Source organism: Tympanuchus pallidicinctus, unplaced genomic scaffold (assembly GCF_026119805.1).
Source record: "Tympanuchus pallidicinctus isolate F22 unplaced genomic scaffold, pur_lepc_1.0 scaffold12, whole genome shotgun sequence".
Taxonomy (NCBI): domain Eukaryota; kingdom Metazoa; phylum Chordata; class Aves; order Galliformes; family Phasianidae; genus Tympanuchus; species Tympanuchus pallidicinctus.
In genome coordinates, this window is record NW_026294637.1 from 5,464,045 (window position 1) to 5,470,044 (window position 6,000).

General features: G+C 43.5%; 1 long non-coding RNA gene across 1 annotated transcript in view; it reads right to left on the minus strand.

Annotated features, from left to right (window-relative positions):
* The window catches only part of LOC128075510 (uncharacterized), a 35,736-nt gene extending 29,945 nt beyond the window's left edge, over nucleotides 1–5,791 (minus strand). Inside the window, exons 1-2 of the long non-coding RNA XR_008203876.1 lie at nucleotides 5,684–5,791; nucleotides 3,303–3,400 (exon numbers count right to left, since the gene is read on the minus strand). This is a non-coding gene — a long non-coding RNA (uncharacterized LOC128075510). The remainder of the gene's footprint in view (nucleotides 1–3,302; nucleotides 3,401–5,683) is intronic.
* Nucleotides 5,792–6,000: the final 209 nt, after the last annotated feature.

Consider the following 6,000-nt stretch of genomic DNA (forward strand, 5'->3'; position numbering starts at 1 on the left):
GTTTGCTGCCTCATGCTGTGAGTGTACGTCTTGGTTTTTGGCAGTGGAACAAAACCCTGGAAGCAGTCTGGAGGCTTTCACATGTTTTGCTGCTTGCTTTGGCTACCGTCGGAGCATCCCGAGCCCTGTGCTGGCTTTGCAGAGGTATGTTTTGCAAGGCATTTTTTAGAAAATGTTTGCAATGAAAATAATTTAGGTGGTTTCTCTCCCTCCTTTTAAAAAAAAATGTTATTTAACAAGCTGATTTTCAAATTGTTCAAATAAAGAAAACCTGCAACCTTATCTGTAATAAAATCAGAGCAAGCTGCTAAGATAAATCCTGTGAGCTATTCTCTGCATGCCTCATATGTTATTGATAACAGCACAGATTCTCCCCTGTGTGATTTTCTAGGATACAAAATGCGTTTGGGCTCTGGATCCTATGTAAGGAGATCTGGAAGCCTTCTTGAGCACTGCCTGATGGCACCCTGGGCACTGCATTCCCCTCTTATTCCAGAGCTTATGAAGCAGCAGACAATGATGGGGCCGCGACCCAATGCTCACTCTGCTTCTGAAGTTAATTTCACAGCCTGTATTGATTTCTCTGCTGCCTTGGCTAAGCTGCTTCCGGTGTATTTGCAATTTATGCAAACTGAAAAGTTTTACATTGCTTTCTGGTGCTGTATAGAATACATTTGCTTCCTGCTTTCTTAAGTGCTTGCAGAGTAAACGGAGCTGTTGACTCCAGCATTCGTTGGCTCAAGTGCTCTCCCAGAGCTGCACAAAGATGTAAAGAATGGCACAAAGATGCAAAGCATGGCACAGAGGGCAAAAAAAGGGCTGAATTTGATTGTTCAGGGCCCTTGCTCACGGTCTGATGGAAATATGGGGTATGATCTACTTTCCCTTACTTCAAAACAGCCTCAAACCACCAGCTCTCGGACGAGCCTCCTTTTAGACTCCCTGATAATGAACTTCAGTAAGTATTTTGCAATCAAAATGAGTCTTGGTATTTCTGAAAGACGCCAGATTCATGCCAGCACATCTGCTGAGGCTGAATGTCTGATTCATCTGGGCAAGTCACTGTGCCTCTGTTTCCCCCTCCTAATAAAATAAGGATAAAAATTAAACCTTCAGTAGACTGATGTGCTCATCCCAGCTCCAGATTTTTCTGTTTTCTACAGATATCCTTCAACACAGGAGAAAAAAAACACATATTTTTTTTCACTGCTGTCATTCTCATCTGTTGTTCATCACAGTGCGGACTGGAGGATTTTGTTTATATTGATAGATGTTTTATCTTTAGAAAAGAAATAATATTTCGGAACATGAAAAATATGGAAAGCAGAAGGAAAGAGTGAAAGGGAATAGGGGAGAAAAGCTAAACACAGTACACACTATTAAGAAGAGTGCTAAAAGAGCTTATTCCAACCCTAGATAATAGTATGCATGAAACAAAGTAAACCCCAGGAGCTTTTAGTATGTATCAGCTATATAAGAGAAGACCTGAAAGATATCACTGAATGAAGCAGGTAAGAGACATGTGACTGTCAGAGCTTTAATTTAATTAGATCTTGAGCTGATAAAGGACAGTTAGGCAGATAGTGTGCCAGCAAGGGAGAATGGATGGAGTCAATGGTCTCTAAAGTATGTAACAGAAAGTGACCAATGACATGTAAAAAATAGCACAAGGGCAACAACAGAAGGCTGACTTTGTTTCCCCCAAACCTGTTGAAGCTGTGGTATGTTTTATACATTAACCTCTCTGTATCATAAGCAGCACTGGGCCAGACAGTACGAAGGTGATAGGTCACTGAAGCAATAAAGCAATCCTTTATTAATGCCTATGCTCCAAAAAATGCAGCCCCAAATTTCTTCCAGATATTCAACTGGCTGATGGGAGTTTTATTTGTAGATTAAACCATAGAGCAAACTGCAGCCCTTACATCCTCTTAAATCATGCAGCCTCCTCGGAATGACTACAATTCTCTTCGAGTTGCGTTACCCAGAGTTTGTAAATGTCTGGAAGGCATAAACCACTAATGCATGTAATTTCTCTTTTCCCTCCTGCCATTTCTCTGGCTTTCCCACACAGATCGCTGCTTTCTCCCAGCCACTTCAAGAATGGGATATATTTCTGTCTCAGAAACCATGCACTATCTCTCCCGATCCAGGGAGTCAGATTACACTGAGATTTAAAACATATTTCCTTGCTGAACAAATCAGATATTCATTTCGCTTCCACAAGAAGACATCTGCGCCCAAACCAGGTGTGACTCAGAATGGTCGCCTCCAAATTTTCATTCAGGGAGAGTTCAAAGGCCTTGGACACAAGTTATTGATCATTGTGTAGCACCACCACACACACATGGCAAAGAGCTGGGAGGGTGATTGAGGTGAGTTATCACATCCCCTTGAATAACATCCTTGGATGAGTTCTGCAGGCCCCCAACTGCTCAGCATAGAATCATTTAAGCTGGAGAAAGCCTTCAACATCATCAAGTCCAACCATCAACCTGACCTACTGAGTCCTGTCACTAAACCATATATAACCCTTAATGATTTAGTGCTATTTTCTTATAATATTCCATATTGGTCCTAGTGGTATTTCTGGATCTTAGTGTAAAGATCAGATAGGAATACAGAAGGTTCCTCCTGCAGCAGAAGTGCTGAGCCATCCCAAACCTGCTCAGCACTTGTACTCTGCTCCGAATCACTGCTGCCAGATTCACTTTGCATGACATCCTAGCACCAGTTCCCAAGGAAGTATCTCGCAAAGAGCAAGCATCCTACTTTCAGATGCCTGTGAGTTATCAGAATATTCAGATAGCACTTCTTTTCGTAGCTTCTTTTAAAGCAAGGCACTCAAAAAGCCTGAACACCAAAGCCAAACCAATCGGGGCCAGTTCACCTTTAATTTTCTGGCTCTACAGCTCACTAATACAGTGGACACTGTATCAAAAGAGAGATTGCTTAGTTCTGGGTACTTGGATGAATTTTTTGCATAAGCTCTACCTGGAATTCTCAAAGCCATTTTCCAGTCACTCTGCTGAAGGGCTTAGCGTGAACTCAGGCAGCGCATCTTATCCTCACTTAATGCAAACACCCATCCTTCTCAGAGGTGAGTGCATCCAACACCTCCTTTTAGTCCCCAAAGCTGTGCTTCAATGCAAGAGGTTTTAACTGCCAAGCTGAAGTCACTCACATCTTTGAATAGCCCAATTAATAATTACAGTATGATAGACCGTATCAGATTGATGGCAATAATGAACTAACAGTTTTCTTATATATCTGTGTAAGACTACAGCTGTCTCAGAACTTACTGTTGCAGTTTTAAACAACAAGTATGCTCTGCTTCAGGCTTAACCTTCAGAAGTGTTGTAACAAGAAATAGACTTCTCTTATTTCCCATACTGTTAACCTGTGAAAAGCAGATAGCTCTGAGACTGTCTCTCCAAGAGTCACAAAGAAAGTAATTGCATGGCTCACATGGGCTGAAACCATGCAAGGATGCAAAATCTAGGTGCTTTCCAAAACTCATATTGACCATCCCTAACTTCTTCCTTCTCCAAAGGTGATTCAGAAATGTTATAGTAACAGGGCTGGGGCAGACATAAAACTTCAGAAATAAACAGAAATGATACTGAAGGTGAATGAGGAAGGAAAACAAATGTTACCCCAGGTTTCTGATTGATTAGGTTGGTGTAAATGTGCCCCTATGAAGCATGCAGTGTGTTATTAAGGTTGGCAAAGACCACTAAGATCATCTAATCCAACAGTTTCTTTGCTCCTGAATCTTTTTGCCCATCTTCCCTGGGCCAGTAACCTGCATCCACACATTACAGCTCTGGCTTTTGAACCCTTACAAATCCCTCTGTAGGATTTTGATGCTGCTCACAGTAAAGGAAGGCACTATGTGTAGCAGTGCACCTCCTGCCTGACATTTCACATGCCTGTGCAGCCTGATAACAAGTGAGTGCCCATGTGCCAGCAAGTTCCTCCGCCTGTTTGTTTTCTTACCTGGGTCTCCTGTGGTGGATAAACACTGAAGTGGCACGACTTGTTCTGCATGAAGCAATGAATTGGCCTGGACTGATGTTTGCTAACAAATCCCTACTCCATTCATTTCCTGCTTCCTCCTGTTACAAGGATTCTACTCTCCTAGGGCTCTGTATTACTTTCTTTCATTTTTAACTGTTTTGCCTAGATTTCAAGCAACATAGAATATTTCTCAATTCACCATGTTTCTTCAAACCTCTGCCCATCGCAACTAATCACTTAATTGTGGGGAGCTGGAGATACCAAGCATTCCAAATGAGCTTTTCCAGGTACCCAGCAACCTCGCCCTGCCAGGTTTCCCAACTGCACTCAGTTAGGTGGAATGAATCCAAGTGGGTTTGGCAAGCCAGCTGCTCCCACCACCTACACACGCACACCTACTGGTATTTCATTCGCTGAGCAGCCCTTTCTTCTCCCCATTGTCCTACCCACTACGGTTGCTTGGCCAGGAGGGAAATTTGTAGTTCAGGAGTTCAAAAGAAAGCTCATCCATCCTGCACTGAGAACTGCAGCTGGGGCACGTCTGCCCTGCCCCAACTTGTCTGGAGTGATTGCGATGCTCCCAGCTGAAGAGACACATGGAAGCCCTCCTTCAGTCCCACCAAGCACTCCTGGCATTATAAAATGAGAAGGGTTTTCTGCATACATCTGAATGAGATTTGGCTGCCAGGCAGCTGGGAGCCAGTAGAATCACAAGACCATTAACATTGGAAAATACCTCTCAGATCATCCAGCCCAACCCCAGCCCACCCCCACCATGATAACTGATCACGTCCCTCACTGCTTCATATCCACATTCCTTGAACATCTCCAGGGATGTTGACTCCACCACCTCCCTGGGCAGCCTGTGCCAGTCTCTTGGCTGTTTCAAAATGACACAATGATACCATGCAAGTTCTGTGGTGCTAAATAAAGCTCCAGTGAAGGGGATAAACAAAATAAAAGCAAAGGCTTTCTGCATCACAAATACCTCTAATACTTTAAGGACTTACTCTTCTTGGAAGGGACCTTAAAGCCCATCAAGTTCCAACCCCCTGCCACAGGCTGGTTGACCCCACCAGCTCAGGCTGCCCAGGGTCCCATTCAGCCTGGCCTTGAGCACCTCTACAGATGGAGCACCCACAGCTTCTCTGGGCAGTCTGTGCCAGGGCCTCACCATCCTCTGAGTAAAGAATTTCCTCCCCTAACATCTAACCTAAATATCCAACCTTTCACTTTAAAACCATTCCCCCTTTGTCCTAGGAATACTTTGTTTTCTTCCGCCTCAGAAGAAAATGGAATGCAAACACAAGTTAGCACTTCTGGAGAACCAACAAAAACACCTTTCTGCCTGCAGCATCTCAGCTGCCTTTCTGCAGAAACCGGCTATGGAAATGAGCTCCCTGGAGTCCTGCTGACACTATCTACTGTCACAGTGATGATCTGACCTGATAAAGGTGCTTTTCATTCTTTTTAACTGACAAGGCAGTGCTCATTTCAGCAGGAAAGTGGTGGTGTTAAAAAGAAAAAGGGCAAGAGTAAAAGGAAGAAATACTGATAAAGTTTTTCTTCATCAACAGTGGAAAATAAAAAGCATATACAGGTGGAAAAATCTATGCTTTCTTTTATCCCTCGGAAACCTTGGAAACATGTGAGGCAAACTCACCATTTCAGTTGGTAAGTAGCCAAAATGCTGCTGATGGAAAAGTTGTGTCCTGGTCCCAGCGTCCACTGTTCTTCCCAGAAGGTTCAGGTATTATCCTAAGATGAGACGTGGTGCAAGAAACAAGCACAAGAAAGTCAAAGCCCTGCATTCTGCCACTTCTCTCATTCTGGCTTTGAAATAAATGCAGCTGGAACAAGAGGAAGGAGCAAATAAAGTTTGCTATGTGGCTGTGATAGCTGTTCAGTTTCTGGTCTTACACCAAACCACTGATGCTCCCTGCAAAGGGCACTCACCCACAACTTCTATACAAGCCCACA